This window comes from Hyla sarda, chromosome 9 (assembly GCF_029499605.1).
Source record: "Hyla sarda isolate aHylSar1 chromosome 9, aHylSar1.hap1, whole genome shotgun sequence".
Classification (NCBI taxonomy): Eukaryota; Metazoa; Chordata; class Amphibia; order Anura; family Hylidae; genus Hyla; species Hyla sarda.
Genome location: NC_079197.1, coordinates 44,207,353 through 44,224,163, shown reverse-complemented (window position 1 = coordinate 44,224,163; position 16,811 = coordinate 44,207,353). Strand labels below are relative to the sequence as shown.

General features: G+C 46.5%; 1 protein-coding gene across 2 annotated transcripts in view; it reads right to left on the bottom strand.

The window, feature by feature from the left end:
• The window catches only part of NHSL2 (NHS like 2), a 148,564-nt gene that overhangs the window by 54,118 nt on the left and 77,635 nt on the right, over positions 1 to 16,811 (bottom strand). The window lies entirely within an intron of this gene.

Genomic DNA, 16,811 nt, shown 5'->3' with positions numbered 1-16,811 from the left:
CTAAAACATAGTAGAACTTTACAGTTAGACAAAGCTGATTGTGATCAATGGACCTGTCACAAAATCATGATACCAGTAGTTAAAGAAGAACCCTGGCAAAAGTTAACTTATCCCCTATTCACAGTATAGGGGATACGTAGCTGATCACAGGGAATCTGACCGCCAGGACCCCCTGCAATCTCTAGGAAGGGAACCCGGCTCTCTCAGTGAGGAGCACATGTCATCTACCGGTAGACAGCACATGCTCCATTCCTATTGGAGCGTTGATGATGCCCGAATGCTGTACTTGGGTCTTTTCGGCCCTCCCATAGAATTGAATAAAGTGAATGCCACCTGGGTCCCGTCTCGGTGATCGCAGGGGTACCAGCGGTCAGACCCCCCGTGATCAGTTACTTATCCTCTATCCTGTGGAAAGGTGATAAGTTAATTTTTGCCAAAAATCTCCTTTAACATAGTTTGATTGTGATGGCAGTTTCCCTTCAAGCAACCCACATTGTACTCTGCTTAGGAAAATTTAAATAAAATAATATTCAGATTATAAAAAATATTTACAATAATATTTCTTATGAATAATTTTTGACTTGGAGCAGGATGTAGAAGTCTAAGATAATTTCCAACACTCTGAATAAGAGACATTTCTTAACATTCAATTCCATAATAAGTAACTGCTTTGTGACTTTACATCTGCATGCATAATACTGCAAATGATACATTTAACTTTCACAACACCGTTTGTGCCCGGTAGTGTGACGGCCGTAAGAAGATTGCGGGAGAAATATTTGTGCTTGCGACGTCTTTTTCTCCTGCTATCTTCCGGCGGAATAACGGGAGTCATAACGGACGTTAGTGGAATCCCATTCAAGTGAATGGGATCCTCTTTGCTTGTTATGACTCCTGTTAGGCTCCATTACAATAATGTACGTTAATGGCGTTAAAGAAATAATAAAAAAGAGCTCTTAAAGGCGTACTTCGCCCCTAGACATCTTATCCCCTATCCAAAGGATAGGGGATAAGATGTCAGATTGCGGCGGTCCCGCTGCTGGGGACCCCCGGGATTGCCGCTGTGGCACCCCGCTGTCATTACTGCACAGAGCGAGTTCACTCTGCATGTAATGGCGGGCGATACAGGGGACGGAGCAGCGTGGCATCATGGCTCCGCCCCTCATGACGTCACGGCCCGCCCCCTCAATACGAGTCTATGGGAGGGGGCATGTATTAAAGGGGTTGTGCGCTGCCCTGCAGTTCGGAGCTCCGCTCACAGCGTCCGGAAGTTCATTACTCCGAACGCTGTGTGCGGGCTTCCGTGTTCGCAGCCGCCGGGTGTGACGTCACGCCCGGCCCCTTCGTGATGTCTCGCCCGCCCCCTCGTGACGTCACGCCCGCCCCCTCCACCAAAGTCTATGGGAAGGGGGCGTGACAGCGACCAGGCCCCTTCCCATAGACTTTCGTTGAGGGGGCGGGCGAGACATCACGAGGGGGCGGGCGAGACATCACGAGGGGGCGGGCAAGAGGTCATGAAGGGGCCGGGCATGACGTCACGCCAGGCGGCTGCGAACACGGAAGCCTGCACACAGCGTTCAGAGTATTGAACTTCCGGACGCTGTGAGCGGAGCTCCGAACTGCAGGGTAGCGCACAATCCCTTTAAGGGGGCATGCCGTGATGTCATGAGGGGCGGAGCCATGACGTCACGCTGCTCAGTCCCCTGTATCGCCCGTCATTACGCACAGAGCGAACTCACTCTGTACAGTAATCATAGCGCAGTGCCACAGCGGCAATCCCGGGGATCCCCAGCAGCGGGACCGCGACGATCTGACATCTTTTCCCCTATCCTTTGGATAGGGGATAAGATTCTAGGGGTGGAGTACCCCTTTAACGTCCGTATGTATCGTAGCCTCACATGTAGTGTGAAAGAAGCTTAGAGATTTGCTAGTTTACATGATACTTTTATAATGGGCCGTGTCTTCCAAGGCTCTAGTCCTATAGCAGGCAGGACAGAACTCAGCATAGCCGCAGCTATTCGCTCAGATACAGATGTGGTTGATATCTAGAATCACTCACGTTGTTACTGTTGCCGTTAATTTGTTACTTCTTGTTTGTCTATTTCCTCATCATGAAACTGCCTTGCCAGCCACAAACAGCATTTTCTTCACTTTGTGTCAGTATTGTTGTAGTTGTTATGTCCCCACCCATGCAAAGATCAGTGACTTACCATCTGGGCTGTTGAGAAGGACTAAATACAATGTCAAATTAAAAGTTGAAAAAGCACATTCCATCTTCTGCTTTAATAACTTCTAAGACGCTCATTACAGAGCGATTTCTACTTGGAATTCCTACTGCTGAATGAATGGCAGGTTGTTATAACTGTACAGCAGTATCTACTGCCCCTATCCGCACATAACATGGGGCACCTATAAAACTGCTATGACGAACTCTGTTTGGCTGCATTCACATCTCGTTTTTGCAATACGGTTGCCGTATCCGGTTTCATTGAATAAAAAAACGTATCGAACCGTATTGCAAACCGTATACATAGGCATTTCATTGTAAACCGTATGCCAACCGTAGCATCAGGTTGTGTACGTTTTGCATCATTTACGGGTTTATATGGTTTTTACCCGTACACAAAACCATAGTCTACTATGGTTTTGTGTCCCGGTGAGTGAAAAAACAGATACAACCCATATGCGGTTATTTTAAAATGGAGTTGTATGGTAACCGTATTGAACCGTATGTGTGTACGGTTACATCCGGTTTGCACAATACGGTTAAAAATTATTATTTTTTTTTTTTTGGGGGGGGAAATTCAATAAAAAGAAGAACTTTATTTAAAATGTTGACAAACATAAAACCGTATCCGTTTCTTTTTTCAAGGAAAACATATTAAAACGTATGCAAACAGACATCCAGTTTTCAAACCGTATATGGTTTAAAAACGTGAGGAGGCATATACGGTTGCATACGTTTCGGTCCAGTTTGGAGACATACGTTTTTTGTACAGAAACGGGATACGGGACCCGTTTTGCAAAAACGAGATGTGAAGCAGCCTTAGCCTCAGTGAAAAACCTGTCATACTCTGTGGCAGTGTTTCCCAACAGTGTGCTTCCAGCTGTTGCAAAACTACAATTCCCAGCATGCCCGGACAGCCAAAGGCTGTCCGGGCATGCTGGGAATTGTAGATTTGCAGCAGTTGGAGGCACCCTGGTTGGGAAACACTGCTCTGTGGTGTGTGAAGTCTGAATGTGTCTGACTAGGAACTCACAGAGGGGGAGATTTATCAAAACCTGTCCAGAGGAAAAGTTGCTGAGTTGCCCATAGCAACCAATCAGATCGCTGCTTTCATTTTTTACAAGGCCTCTGCAAACTGAAAGAAGCGATCTGATTGGTTGCTATGGGCAACTCAGCAACTTTTCCTCTGGACAGGTTTTGATAAATCTCCCCCTATAGAGTGTTAGAGGTGATTTATTTTATGAATCACCTTAAACACATTTATCCATGAACCTTGCCAAGCCTCCCAGGAGCATCAGAAAGGAAAGACAATCGGGGAGATTTATCATTCAATATAGACATTATTTTCCGTCTATCATTGGTGCTGTGATGGCGCAGTCATGTAATACTAGCGACATTTGTGCGACATTTGTAGCTGACGTTTCCTAGGTTTTTGAGTAGCAGTACACCTATTTCCGATTTAGACATGCAGTGCTCCCTTATTTATCATATGCGACTTTTAGAATAAGTCGCAAAAAATAGTGCAAACCCCGATTTCCAGGCGCTAAAGTATGCCGACCAAAAGTACACGTACAAAACCTCTCTACCGTACGCAAAGCACAAGAGTGTAAGCTAGAGCTTTTCCTGCCCGAGCAAATTGGCGGGGAATACATCAACTACAGTACACACTTAATGATACATTACACGCTGCAACGGAAAAAGTTAGACAGAAAAAAAGGCGGTAAAAAAAGAGTAGGGTACACTTTGAATGATAAATCTCCCCAAATGTGCCAAATCGCTGGATAGGGCACCGTGTAGTGCAGAGGGCACATAGTTTGGGTACGTACACAAGAGCGGATCTCCAGCGCGTATTACGCTGCGGATCCGCCGCTGAAGGACCACTATATGCTGCCTTTACAGGTGCCTGTTCGGAGCAGCAATCCTCCACTACGAGCAGACACACTGCGATGTGCCAGTCGCCGTGCGCATGCGCAGTATACTCGCACATCGCGGCTGCTCTCGGCCTAGCTCAGGGAGCAGGGGGAGCGGCCGCGATGTGTGCGAGTACACCGCGCATGCTTGACAACTCGCACATCGCAGCAGTGTGTCTGCTCATAGCAGCGTATTGCCCCTCCGAGCAGGCACATCTAAAGGCACCCTGTAGGGGTCCCTCAGTGGTGGATCTGCAGCGTAAAATACGCTGTGGATCCACTCGTATGAACGTACCCTATAAGTTTTTTTTTATTGTTCCTATGAACAGCCACTGAGTTTCTCCCAGAGCCGCTCTGTTACAGCCTGACAAGCTATAATACTCCCCATAACAGTAGATAAGTCAAATAGCAATGATACCTTTATTGGCTAACTGAGAGGATATAAATTGCAAGCTTAAAGGGGTACTACATTGGAAAAAAAAATTTAAATCAACTGTTGCCAGAAAGTTGAACAGATTTGTAAATTACTTCTATAAAAAAATCTTAATCCTTCCAGTACTTATCAGCTGCTGTTATGATCCATGGGAAGTTCTTTTCTTTTTTAATTTCCTTTCTGCCTGACCACAGTGCTCTCTGCTGACACCTCTGTCCATTTTAGGAACTGTCCAGAGTAGGAGGAAATCCCCATAGAAAACCTCTCCTGCCCTGGACAGTTCCTAAAATGGACAGAGGTGTCAGCAGAGATCACTGTGGTCAGGCAGAAAGGAAATTCAAAAAGAAAAGAACTTCCTGTGGATCATAACAGCCGCTGATAAGTACTGGAAGGATTAAGATATTTTTTTTTATAGAAGTCATTTACAAATCTTTTTAACTTTCTGGCACCAGTTGATTTAAAAAAAAGGTTTTCCAGTGGAGTACCCCTTTAAAGACCACTAAGGTCCCTTCATCAGGCCTTGAAAGCTTGCAATCTATAAAGCCAACCAATAAATGTAACATCGCTTATCTTCTATATTTCTAAGGCTAACACGGTACCAACTCTCACCCCATAACAGTGACAGTCACAGATGCCCCATGAACATGAGAGCGACAGATATACCCTAAGCGTCACAGATGCCCCATGAACATGAGAGCGACAGATATACCCTAAGCGTCACAGATGCTTTCTTTAACAGGTACATCCACAAATGGACCCATAACCATGATCTTCACACATGACCCCCTACCACTGACCACTACATATGTCCAACATAACAACTGTAACCTGTTATCCATTATCATCTCATTCTTTGTTGATTTCATCATCTGATATATTTTCTCTCTTTATCGATTCACAGCAGGATAGAATATGATTTTGTTTAATTGATGTTTTATACCTTTGATGTTTTATATAGATTATGAAGATATCTTTCATAAAACAGAGCTATATGGAGTGAATGAAGGGCACGTTACATGGGTAGGTCACTTTCTGTTGCATATGGAGAAATTCGGTTTCTCAATCCTTTTTCCTTCCTAAATTAGTTTCCTGAGATCTAAACAACTACAAACAGAAAACAGTAGCTTCCCCTTTTGTTTAATTCGTTTATTACAGGAATGTATAACATTGATATTATTTTTATGCAGGAAAATTTATAATTTTATATAATTGGGATGCATCACATATGGTAATTTTTGGGAAAAATAATACTATGACAGGGTCACCCATTCTGAAAGTGCTTTATGATAGAGCATGTAACTAACAATGTAGCACATCTGGGTCTGAGCATTGCTTCATACATATACAGTAGCTAGTTATTAGAGATGAGCGAACTTACAGTAAATTCGATTCGTCACGAACTTCTCGACTCGGGAGTTGATGACTTATCCTGCATAAATTAGTTCAGCCTTCAGGTGCTCCGGTGGGCTGGAAAAGGTGGATACAGTCCTAGGAAAGAGTCTCCTAGGACTGTATCCACCTTTTCCAGCCCACGGAAGCACTTGAAAGCTGAACTAATTTATGCAGGATAAGCCATCAACTGCCGAGAGGAGAAGTTCGTGACGAATCGAATTTACTGTAAGTTCGCTCATCTCTACTAGTTATGAATATTGGCTATTATAAACATACATTCATAGGAAGATCTATTGTCCAAGTCGGAGTTTTCCAAACAGTGAGCCTCCTGCTGTTGCACAACTACAACACCAGCACGCCCGGACAGCCAAAGGCTGTCTAAGGACATGGATAACTGGAGCCTTGCCCTGTGGTCCAATGAGACCAAGATAAACTTATTTGGTTTAGAAGGTATCAAACATGCGTGGCGGCAACCAGGTGAGGATTGGAAAGACAAGTGTCTCTTGCCTACAGTCAAACATGGTGGTGGGAGTGTCATGGTGTGGACCTGCATGAGTGCTGCTGGCACTAGGGAGCTACAGTTCATTGAGGGAACCATAAATGCCAACATGTTCTGTGACTTACTGGAGCTGAACATAATCTTCTCCCTTTGGAATCTGGGCCACAGGGTAGTATTCAAACAGAACAACCACAAACACACCTCCAAGACCACCACTACCTTTGTAAGGAAGCCAAGGGTAAAGGTAATGGGCTGTCAAAGACTCAACCTTATTGAGCATTTGTGGGGCATTCTTAAACAGAAGGTGGGGGACCGCAAGGTCTCTAAAATCCACCAGCTCTGTGATGTCATCATGGAGGAGTGAGAAAGGGGAGAAGGCTCTCTCATCTCCAAGTATACCCGCTGGAGGGAGGGGAGGAGGAAGACAGCCGCTTACCAAAGTTGGTTGTGGAACATACACAACAATGTCAAGCGTGTGTCAAATAGGTTCCATCTGCAGCCGTTCTGTGGAGAAATGTACGGAGCAAAGAAAACTTCGGAAATTCACCGGATCCCCCGGCGCTGATTACAACAAGAAGAGCAGGACAACAGAGCCTTCAGGTGAGTAACTTTAATGGTCCAGCATGCAACACGTTTCGCTGCGCATGCGCAGCGAAAAGTGTTGCATGCTGGACCATTAAAGGATTACTCCCGTGGAATACATTTTTTTTTTAAATCAACTGGTGCCAGAAAGTTAAACAGATTTGTAAATGACTTCTATTAAAAAATCTTAATCCTTCCAGTACTTTTTAGGGGCTATATACTACCAAAGAAATGCTTTTCTTTTTGGATTTCTCTGATGTCATGACCATAGTGCTCTCTGCTGACCTCTGCTGTCCATTTTAGGAACTGTCCAGAGCAGGAGAAAATCCCCGTAGCAAACATATGCTGCTCTGGACAGTTCCTGAAATGGACAGCAGAGGTCAGCAGAGAGCACTATGGTTGTGACATCAGAGAAATCCAAAAAGAAAACGTTTCCTCTGTAGTATACAGCCCATAAAATGTATTGGAAGGATTTAGATTTTTTAATAGAAGTAATTTACAAATTTGTTTAACTTTCTGGCACCAGTTGATTTAAAAAAAAGTTTTCCACGGGAGTACCCCTTTAAAGTTACTCACCTGAAGGCTCAGTTGTCCTGCTCTTCTTGTTCCAATCAGCACTGGGTGATCCTGTGCATTTCCGAAGTTCTCATTGCTCCATCATGGAGGAGTGGAAGAGGACTCCAGTGACAACCTATGAAGCTCTGGTGAACTCCATGCCCAAGAGGCTTAAAGCAATGCTGGAAATTAAAGGGGTATTCCAGGAAAAAACTTTTTTTTATCAACTGGTTCCAGAAAGTTAAACAGATTTGTAAATTTCTTCTATTAAAAAAATCTTAATCCTTTCAGTACTTATGTGCTTCTGAAGTTAAGGTTGTTCTTTTCTGTCTAAGTAATCTCTGATGACACGTGTCTCGGGAAACGCCCAGTTTAGAAGCAAATTCCCATAGCAAACCTCTTCTAAACTGGGCGGTTCCCGAGACACATGTCATCAGAGATTACTTAGACAGAAAAGAACAACCTAAACTTCAGAAGCTCATAAGTACTGAAAGGATTAAGATTTTTTAATAGAAGTAATTTACAAATCTGTTTAACTTTCTGGAGCCAGTTGATATAGAAAAAAAAAGTTTTTTCCTGGATAACCCCTTTAACCCCTTAACGACGCAGGACGTGTATTTACGTCCTGCGCCGGCTCCCGCGATATGAAGCGGGATCGCGCAGCGATCCCGCATCATATCGCGTCGGTCCCGGCGCTAATCAACGGCCGGGACCCGCGGCTAATACCACACATCGCCGATCGCGGCGATGTGCGGTATTAACCCTTTAGAAGTGGCGGTCAAAGCTGACCGCCGCTTCTAAAGTGAAACTGAAAGTATCCCGGCTGCTCAGTCGGGCTGTTCGGGACCGCCGACTGACACCGCCGACACATCGCCGGTGAAATCGCGGCGTCCCAAACAGCTGATCGGACACCGGGAGGGCTCTTACCTGCCTCCTCGGTGTCCGATCGACGAATGACTGCTCCGTGCCTGAGATCCAGGCAGGAGCAGTCAAGCGCCGATAATGCTGATCACAGGCGTGTTAATACACGCCTGTGATCAGGATGGGAGATCAGTGTGTGCAGTGTTATAGGTCCCTATGGGAGCTATAACACTGCAAAAAAAAAGTAAAAAAAAAGTGTTAATAAAGATCATTTAACCCCTTCCCTAATAAAAGTTTGAATCACCCCCCTTTTCCCATAAAAAAAATAAAACAGTGTAAAAAAATAAATAACTAAACATATGTGGTATCGCCGCGTGCGTAAATGTCCGAACTATAAAAATATATCATTAATTAAGCCGTACGGTCAATGGTGTACGCGCAAAAAAATTCCAAAGTCCAAAAAAGCGTATTTTGGTCACTTTTTATAACATTAAAAAATGAATAAAAAGTGATCAAAAAGTCCGATCAAAACAAAAATCATACCGATAAAAACTTCAGATCATGGCGCAAAAAATGAGTCCTCATACCGCCCCGTACGTGGAAAAATAAAAAAAGTTATAGGGGTCAGAAGATGACATTTTTAAACGTATAAATTTTCCTGCATGTAGTTATGATTTTTTCCAGAAGTACGACAAAATCAAACCTATATAAGTTGGGTATCATTTTAACCGTATGGACCTACAGAATAATAATAAGGTGTAATTTTTACCGAAATATGCACTGCGTAGAAACGGAAGCCCCCAAAAGTTACAAAATGGTGTTTTTTTTTCGATTTTGTCGCACAATGATTTTTTTTCCGTTTCACCGTGCATTTTTGGGTAAAATGTCACTGCAAAGTAGAATTGGCGACGCAAAAAATAAGCCATAATATGGATTTTTAGGTGGAAAATTGAAAGGATTATGATTTTTAAAAGGTAAGGAGGAAAAAACGAAAGTGCAAAAACGGAAAAACCCTGAGTCCTTAAGGAGTTAATGGTGACCACACAAAATATTGACACTTTGGGCACAGTTTGGACATTCAGGGGTGTACTCACTTTTGTTGCCAAGATTTAGACATTAATGGCTGTGTGTTATTTTTACATTGTAGCAGAGTGTCATTCGTCAGTGTTGTCACATGAAAATATATAATAAAATATTTACAAAGATGTGAGGGGTTTACTAATTTATGTGCGATATTGTATGTAAACTTCTGCTCATTCTGGGCTAAGTAGTTGGTTATAGTGCAACAAATGAAAACGTATTCCCTAGGACTTTATTGTCTTAGTAAGTAAAAACATATGTATTGTCACGATGCCGGCTGGCAGGTAGTGGATCCTCTGTGCCAGAGAGGGATTGGCGTGGACCGTGCTAGCGGATCGGTTCTAAGTCACTACTGGTTTTCACCAGAGCCCGCCGCAAAGCGGGATGGTCTTGCTGCGGCGGTAGTGACCAGGTCGTTTCCACTAGCAACGGCTCAACCTCTCTGGCTGCTGAAGATAGGCGCGGTACAAGGGAGTAGACAGAAGCAAGGTCGGACGTAGCAGAAGGTCGGGGCAGGCAGCAAGGATCGTAGTCAGGGGCAACGGCAGGAGGTCTGGAACACAGGCTAGGAACATACAAGGAAACGCTTTCACTGGCACGATGGCAACAAGATCCGGCAAGGAAGTGCAGGGGAAGTGAGGTGATATAGGGAAGTGCACAGGTGATAACACTAATTGGAACCACTGCGCCAATCAGCGGCGCAGTGGCCCTTTAAATCGCAAAGACCCGGCGCGCGCGCGCCCTAGGGAGCGGGGCCGCGCGCGCCGGGACAGGACTGACGGAGAGCGAGTCAGGTACGGGAGCCGGGGTGCGCATCGCGAGCGGGCGCTACCCGCATCGCGAATCGCATCCCGGCTGGGGGCGGTATCGCAGCGCCCCGGGTCAGTGGATCTGACCGGAGCGCTGCAGTGAGGAGAGTGTAGCGAGCGCTCCGGGGAGGAGCGGGGACCCGGAGCGCTCGGCGTAACAGTACCCCCCCCCTTGGGTCTCCCCCTCTTCTTAGAGCCTGAGAACCTGAGGAGCAGACTTTTGTCTAGGATGTTGTCCTCAGGTTCCCAGGATCTCTCTTCTGGGCCACAACCCTCCCAATCCACTAAAAAAAAGGTTTTCCCTCTGACCTTTTTGGATGCCAGAATCTCTTTGACGGAGAAGATGTCCGAGGAGCCGGAAACAGGAGTGGGAGGAACAGATTTGGGAGAGAAACGGTTAATGATAAGTGGTTTAAGAAGAGAAACGTGAAAGGCATTAGGAATACGAAGAGAAGGAGGAAGAAGAAGTTTGTAAGAGACAGGATTAATCTGGCACAAAATTTTGAAAGGACCAAGATAGCGTGGTCCCAACTTATAGCTAGGGACACGGAAGCGGACATATTTAGCGGAGAGCCATACCTTGTCTCCAGGGGAAAAAATGGGAGGAGCTCTTCTTTTCTTATCCGCGAACTTCTTCATGCGTGATGAAGCCTGTAAGAGAGAATTTTGGGTCTCTCTCCATATGATGGAAAGATCACGAGAAATTTCATCCACAGCGGGCAGACCAGAGGGCAAGGGGGTAGGGAGGGGGGGAAGAGGGTGACGGCCGTACACCACGAAAAATGGGGATTTGGAGGAAGATTCAGAGACTCTGAAGTTATACGAGAATTCGGCCCATGGTAGAAGATCTGCCCAGTCATCCTGGCGGGAGGAAACAAAATGTCGTAAATAATCACCCAAGACCTGGTTAATTCTTTCTACTTGTCCATTGGATTGAGGATGATATGCAGAAGAAAAATTTAATTTAATCTTGAGTTGTTTACAGAGAGCCCTCCAGAATTTAGACACGAATTGGACGCCTCTATCCGAGACGATCTGCGTGGGCAACCCGTGAAGACGAAAAATGTGTACAAAAAATTGTTTAGCCAACTGAGGCGCTGAAGGAAGACCAGGAAGAGGGATGAAATGTGCCATTTTGGAGAATCGATCAACGACCACCCAAATAACAGTGTTGCCATGGGATGGGGGTAAGTCAGTAATAAAATCCATACCAATCAGAGACCAAGGCTGTTCGGGGACAGGCAGAGGATGAAGAAAACCAGCGGGCTTCTGGCGAGGAGTCTTATCCCGGGCACAGATAGTGCAGGCTCGCACAAAGTCCACAACATCCGTCTCCAGAGTCGGCCACCAATAGTAGCGAGAGATGAGTTGCACAGATTTCTTGATGCCCGCATGACCTGCGAGATGGGAAGAGTGACCCCATTTGAGGATTCCGAGGCGTTGGCGTGGAGAAACAAAGGTCTTTCCTGGAGGAGTTTGCCTGATGGAGGCTGGAGAAGTGGAAATCAGGCAGTCAGGAGGAATGATGTGTTGCGGAGAGAGTTCAACTTCAGAAGCATCCGAGGAACGAGAGAGAGCATCGGCCCTAATGTTCTTATCGGCAGGCCGAAAGTGAATTTCAAAATTAAATCGGGCAAAGAACAGAGACCACCTGGCCTGGCGAGGATTCAGCCGTTGGGCAGACTGGAGGTAGGAGAGGTTCTTGTGATCGGTGTAAATAATAACTGGAAATCTTGATCCCTCCAGCAGATGCCTCCATTCCTCAAGTGCTAATTTAATGGCTAGAAGCTCTCGATCCCCGATGGAGTAGTTCCTCTCCGCCGGAGAGAAGGTCCTAGAAAAAAAACCACAAGTCACAGCATGCCCGGAAGAATTTTTTTGTAGAAGGACAGCTCCAGCTCCCACAGAGGAGGCATCAACCTCCAATAGGAAGGGTTTAGATGGGTCAGGTCTGGAGAGCACGGGAGCCGAAGAAAAGGCAGACTTGAGCCGTTTAAAGGCGTCTTCCGCTTGAGGAGGCCAAGACTTGGGATCGGCATTTTTTTTTGGTTAAAGCCACGATAGGAGCCACAACGGTAGAAAAATGTGGAATAAATTGTCTGTAATAATTGGCGAACCCCAAAAAACGTTGGATAGCACGGAGTCCGGAGGGGCGTGGCCAATCTAAGACGGCAGAGAGTTTGTCTGGATCCATTTGTAGTCCCTGGCCAGAGACCAAGTATCCTAGGAAAGGAAGAGATTGGCATTCAAACAGACATTTCTCTATTTTGGCATAGAGTTGATTGTCACGAAGTCTCTGAAGAACCATACGGACATGCTGGCGGTGTTCTTCTAGATTGGCAGAAAAAATCAGGATATCGTCCAGATATACAACAACACAGGAGTATAAAAGATCACGAAAAATTTCATTAACAAAGTCTTGGAAGACGGCAGGGGCATTGCACAGGCCAAAGGGCATGACCAGATACTCAAAGTGTCCATCTCTGGTGTTAAATGCCGTTTTCCATTCATCCCCCTCTCTGATGCGGATGAGATTATAAGCACCTCTTAAGTCCAGTTTGGTAAAGATGTGGGCACCTTGGAGGCGATCAAAGAGTTCAGAGATGAGAGGTAGGGGGTAGCGGTTCTTAACCGTGATTTTATTAAGACCGCGGTAGTCAATGCAAGGGCGTAGAGAGCCATCTTTTTTGGACACAAAGAAAAATCCGGCTCCGGCAGGAGAGGAGGATTTACGGATAAAGCCCTTTTTTAAATTTTCCTGGACGTATTCAGACATGGCAAGAGTCTCTGGGGCGGACAGAGGATAAATTCTGCCCCGGGGTGGAGTAGTGCCCGGGAGGAGGTCGATAGGACAATCATAAGGCCTGTGAGGAGGTAGAGTCTCAGCTTGTTTTTTGCAAAAAACATCCGCAAAGTCCATATAGGCCTTAGGGAGACCGGTTACGGGAGGAACCACAGAGTCACGGCAAGGGTTACGGGGAACCGGTTTTAGGCAGTCCTTGGAACAAGAGGGCCCCCAACTCTTGATCTCCCCAGTGGACCAATCCAGGGTTGGGGAGTGAAGTTGAAGCCAGGGAAGTCCAAGGAGAATTTCAGAAGTGCAATTGGGAAGGACCAAAAGTTCAATCCTCTCGTGATGAGGTCCGATGTGCATTAGAAGGGGCTCCGTGCGGAAACGTATGGTACAGTCCAATCTTTCATTGTTTACACAATTGATGTAGAGGGGTCTGGCGAGACTGGTCACCGGGATGTTGAACCTGTTGACGAGAGAGGCCAAAATAAAATTTCCTGCAGATCCGGAGTCCAAGAAGGCCACAGCAGAGAAGGAGAAGGCAGAGGCAGACATCCGCACAGGCACAGTAAGACGTGGAGAAGCAGAGTAGACATCAAGGACTGTCTCACCTTTGTGCGGAGTCAGCGTACGTCTTTCCAGGCGGGGAGGACGGATAGGACAATCCTTCAGGAAGTGTTCGGTACTAGCACAGTACAGGCAGAGATTCTCCATGCGGCGTCGTGTCCTCTCTTGAGGTGTCAGGCGAGACCGGTCGACCTGCATAGCCTCCACGGCGGGAGGCACAGGAACAGATTGCAGGGGACCAGAGGAGAGAGGAGCCGGGGAGAAGAAACGCCTCGTGCGAACAGAGTCCATATCCTGGCGGAGCTCCTGACGCCTTTCGGAAAAACGCATGTCAATGCGAGTGGCTAGATGAATGAGTTCATGTAGATTAGCAGGGATTTCTCGTGCGGCCAGAACATCTTTAATGTTGCTGGATAGGCCTTTTTTAAAGGTCGCGCAGAGGGCCTCATTATTCCAGGATAATTCTGAAGCAAGAGTACGGAATTGTACGGCATACTCGCCAACGGAAGAATTACCCTGGACCAGGTTCAACAGGGCAGTCTCAGCAGAAGAGGCTCGGGCAGGTTCCTCAAAGACACTTCGAATTTCCGAGAAGAAGGAGTGTACAGAGGCAGTGACGGGGTCATTGCGGTCCCAGAGGGGTGTGGCCCAAGACAGGGCTTTTCCAGACAGAAGGCTGACTACGAAAGCCACCTTAGACCTTTCAGTGGGAAACTGGTCCGACATCATCTCCAGGTGCAGGGAACATTGGGAAAGAAAGCCACGGCAAAACTTAGAGTCCCCATCAAATTTATCCGGCAAGGATAGTCGTAGACCAGAAGCGGCCACTCGCTGCGGAGGAGATGCAGGAGCTGGCGGAGGAGATGATTGCTGAAGCTGTGGTAGTAACTGCTGAAGCATAACGGTCAGTTGAGACAGCTGGTGGCCTTGTTGCGCTATCTGTTGCGACTGCTGGGCGACCACCGTGGTGAGGTCAGCGACAACTGGCAGAGGAACTTCAGCGGGATCCATGGCCGGATCTACTGTCACGATGCCGGCTGGCAGGTAGTGGATCCTCTGTGCCAGAGAGGGATTGGCGTGGACCGTGCTAGCGGATCGGTTCTAAGTCACTACTGGTTTTCACCAGAGCCCGCCGCAAAGCGGGATGGTCTTGCTGCGGCGGTAGTGACCAGGTCGTTTCCACTAGCAACGGCTCAACCTCTCTGGCTGCTGAAGATAGGCGCGGTACAAGGGAGTAGACAGAAGCAAGGTCGGACGTAGCAGAAGGTCGGGGCAGGCAGCAAGGATCGTAGTCAGGGGCAACGGCAGGAGGTCTGGAACACAGGCTAGGAACATACAAGGAAACGCTTTCACTGGCACGATGGCAACAAGATCCGGCAAGGAAGTGCAGGGGAAGTGAGGTGATATAGGGAAGTGCACAGGTGATAACACTAATTGGAACCACTGCGCCAATCAGCGGCGCAGTGGCCCTTTAAATCGCAAAGACCCGGCGCGCGCGCGCCCTAGGGAGCGGGGCCGCGCGCGCCGGGACAGGACTGACGGAGAGCGAGTCAGGTACGGGAGCCGGGGTGCGCATCGCGAGCGGGCGCTACCCGCATCGCGAATCGCATCCCGGCTGGGGGCGGTATCGCAGCGCCCCGGGTCAGTGGATCTGACCGGAGCGCTGCAGTGAGGAGAGTGTAGCGAGCGCTCCGGGGAGGAGCGGGGACCCGGAGCGCTCGGCGTAACATGTATCTTACATCAGGGGGTTTTCCTACAGTTCGGGATGCTTTCACTTAGAAGATTAAGGTAACATTGTTGTTAGTCATCAAGCACTCATATAAGTTCTTCATTTGGATATGGAGCCCCTGTTAAACTCATGTCAAGCATTAAAAATACTACCAAGCCAGATGGGCATTTTAAGGGCCATGGCATATTGACTAACAAGAGACCCCATGTGACACTGATTTGCATATGTTTTCCAAGCGTTACAGTGTGACCCTTGACAACATTCATGACCCCACTGGGATTTGGGTGTAACTGTATAGTTTTCTCAGCTGTCAGCTAATCTTCCTCTTTTTAAGAGTATATTTATTGTAGCTCCTTAGAGCAATGCCTTGTTTTGGAGCTATTTTTTAGTATTGTTTATTAGTAAGCGAAGATCAATTCCTTGATATGTTGAGATATGTATGTAAGTTTAGTTGCTTATACAAAGTGTGGGAATTATCTGATAATACGATAGTGTTCGGAGGAGGATGAGCTCTAAATCTGATCCTTATTTTCAGTAGTTTGTTTTTTCCTTTGTATATATATATATATATATATATATAGAGAGAGAGAGAGAGAGAGAGAGAGAGAGAGAGAGAGAGAGAGAGAGAGAGAGAGAGAGAGAGAGAGAGAGAGAGAGAGAGAGAGAGAGAGAGAGAGAGAGAGAGAGAGACAGTAAACAGTAACTAGTGGAAAGAGAGAGAGAGAGAGAGAGAGAGAGAGAGAGAGAGAGAGAGAGAACCTGACTCACTGACTCGTCAACGCCCAGCCTAAATCCTTGGACCTAGAAAGCTGAATTTTTTCACAGGTGTTGTTTTTAAGACATAGACGAGGAATAAGAAAGGATTTTTTGAAATTCAACCCTTAAGGGGGTGAAAAAGGGGTTGAAAGTTTGGATGGAAGGCCGTCATTTTTGAAGCTAGAAGCATGAAACTTTGTTTTTAGACTAACAATTAGAGATAAAGAAACACGTGTTTTAACGTTTTCTAAAATTCCACCCCTGAAGGGGTGAAACGGAGGTTCAAAGTTTGTATGAATTAACCCCTTGCCGCAGAACGCCGGGTATACCTGGCGATGCAACACGGGAGGGTTATGAAGCGAGCTCAGGAGCTGAGCTTGCATCATACCCGCATCATACCCAGCAGCCAGGACCCGTGGCTAATGCCGGACATCGCCGTTAACTCTTTAGGCGCAGCGATCAAAGTTGAAAGAATTCGGATTGTTTGGATGCCTGAGACTTTACCCAGAGCGGCCTCATTACTATAGGATAGTAAAAAGTAGATCTATGTTACCCCAAATTTAACGCGAGCGAAGCCGTGGGCAAAAGCTAGTTTATACATATTTAAACACATTCACTAA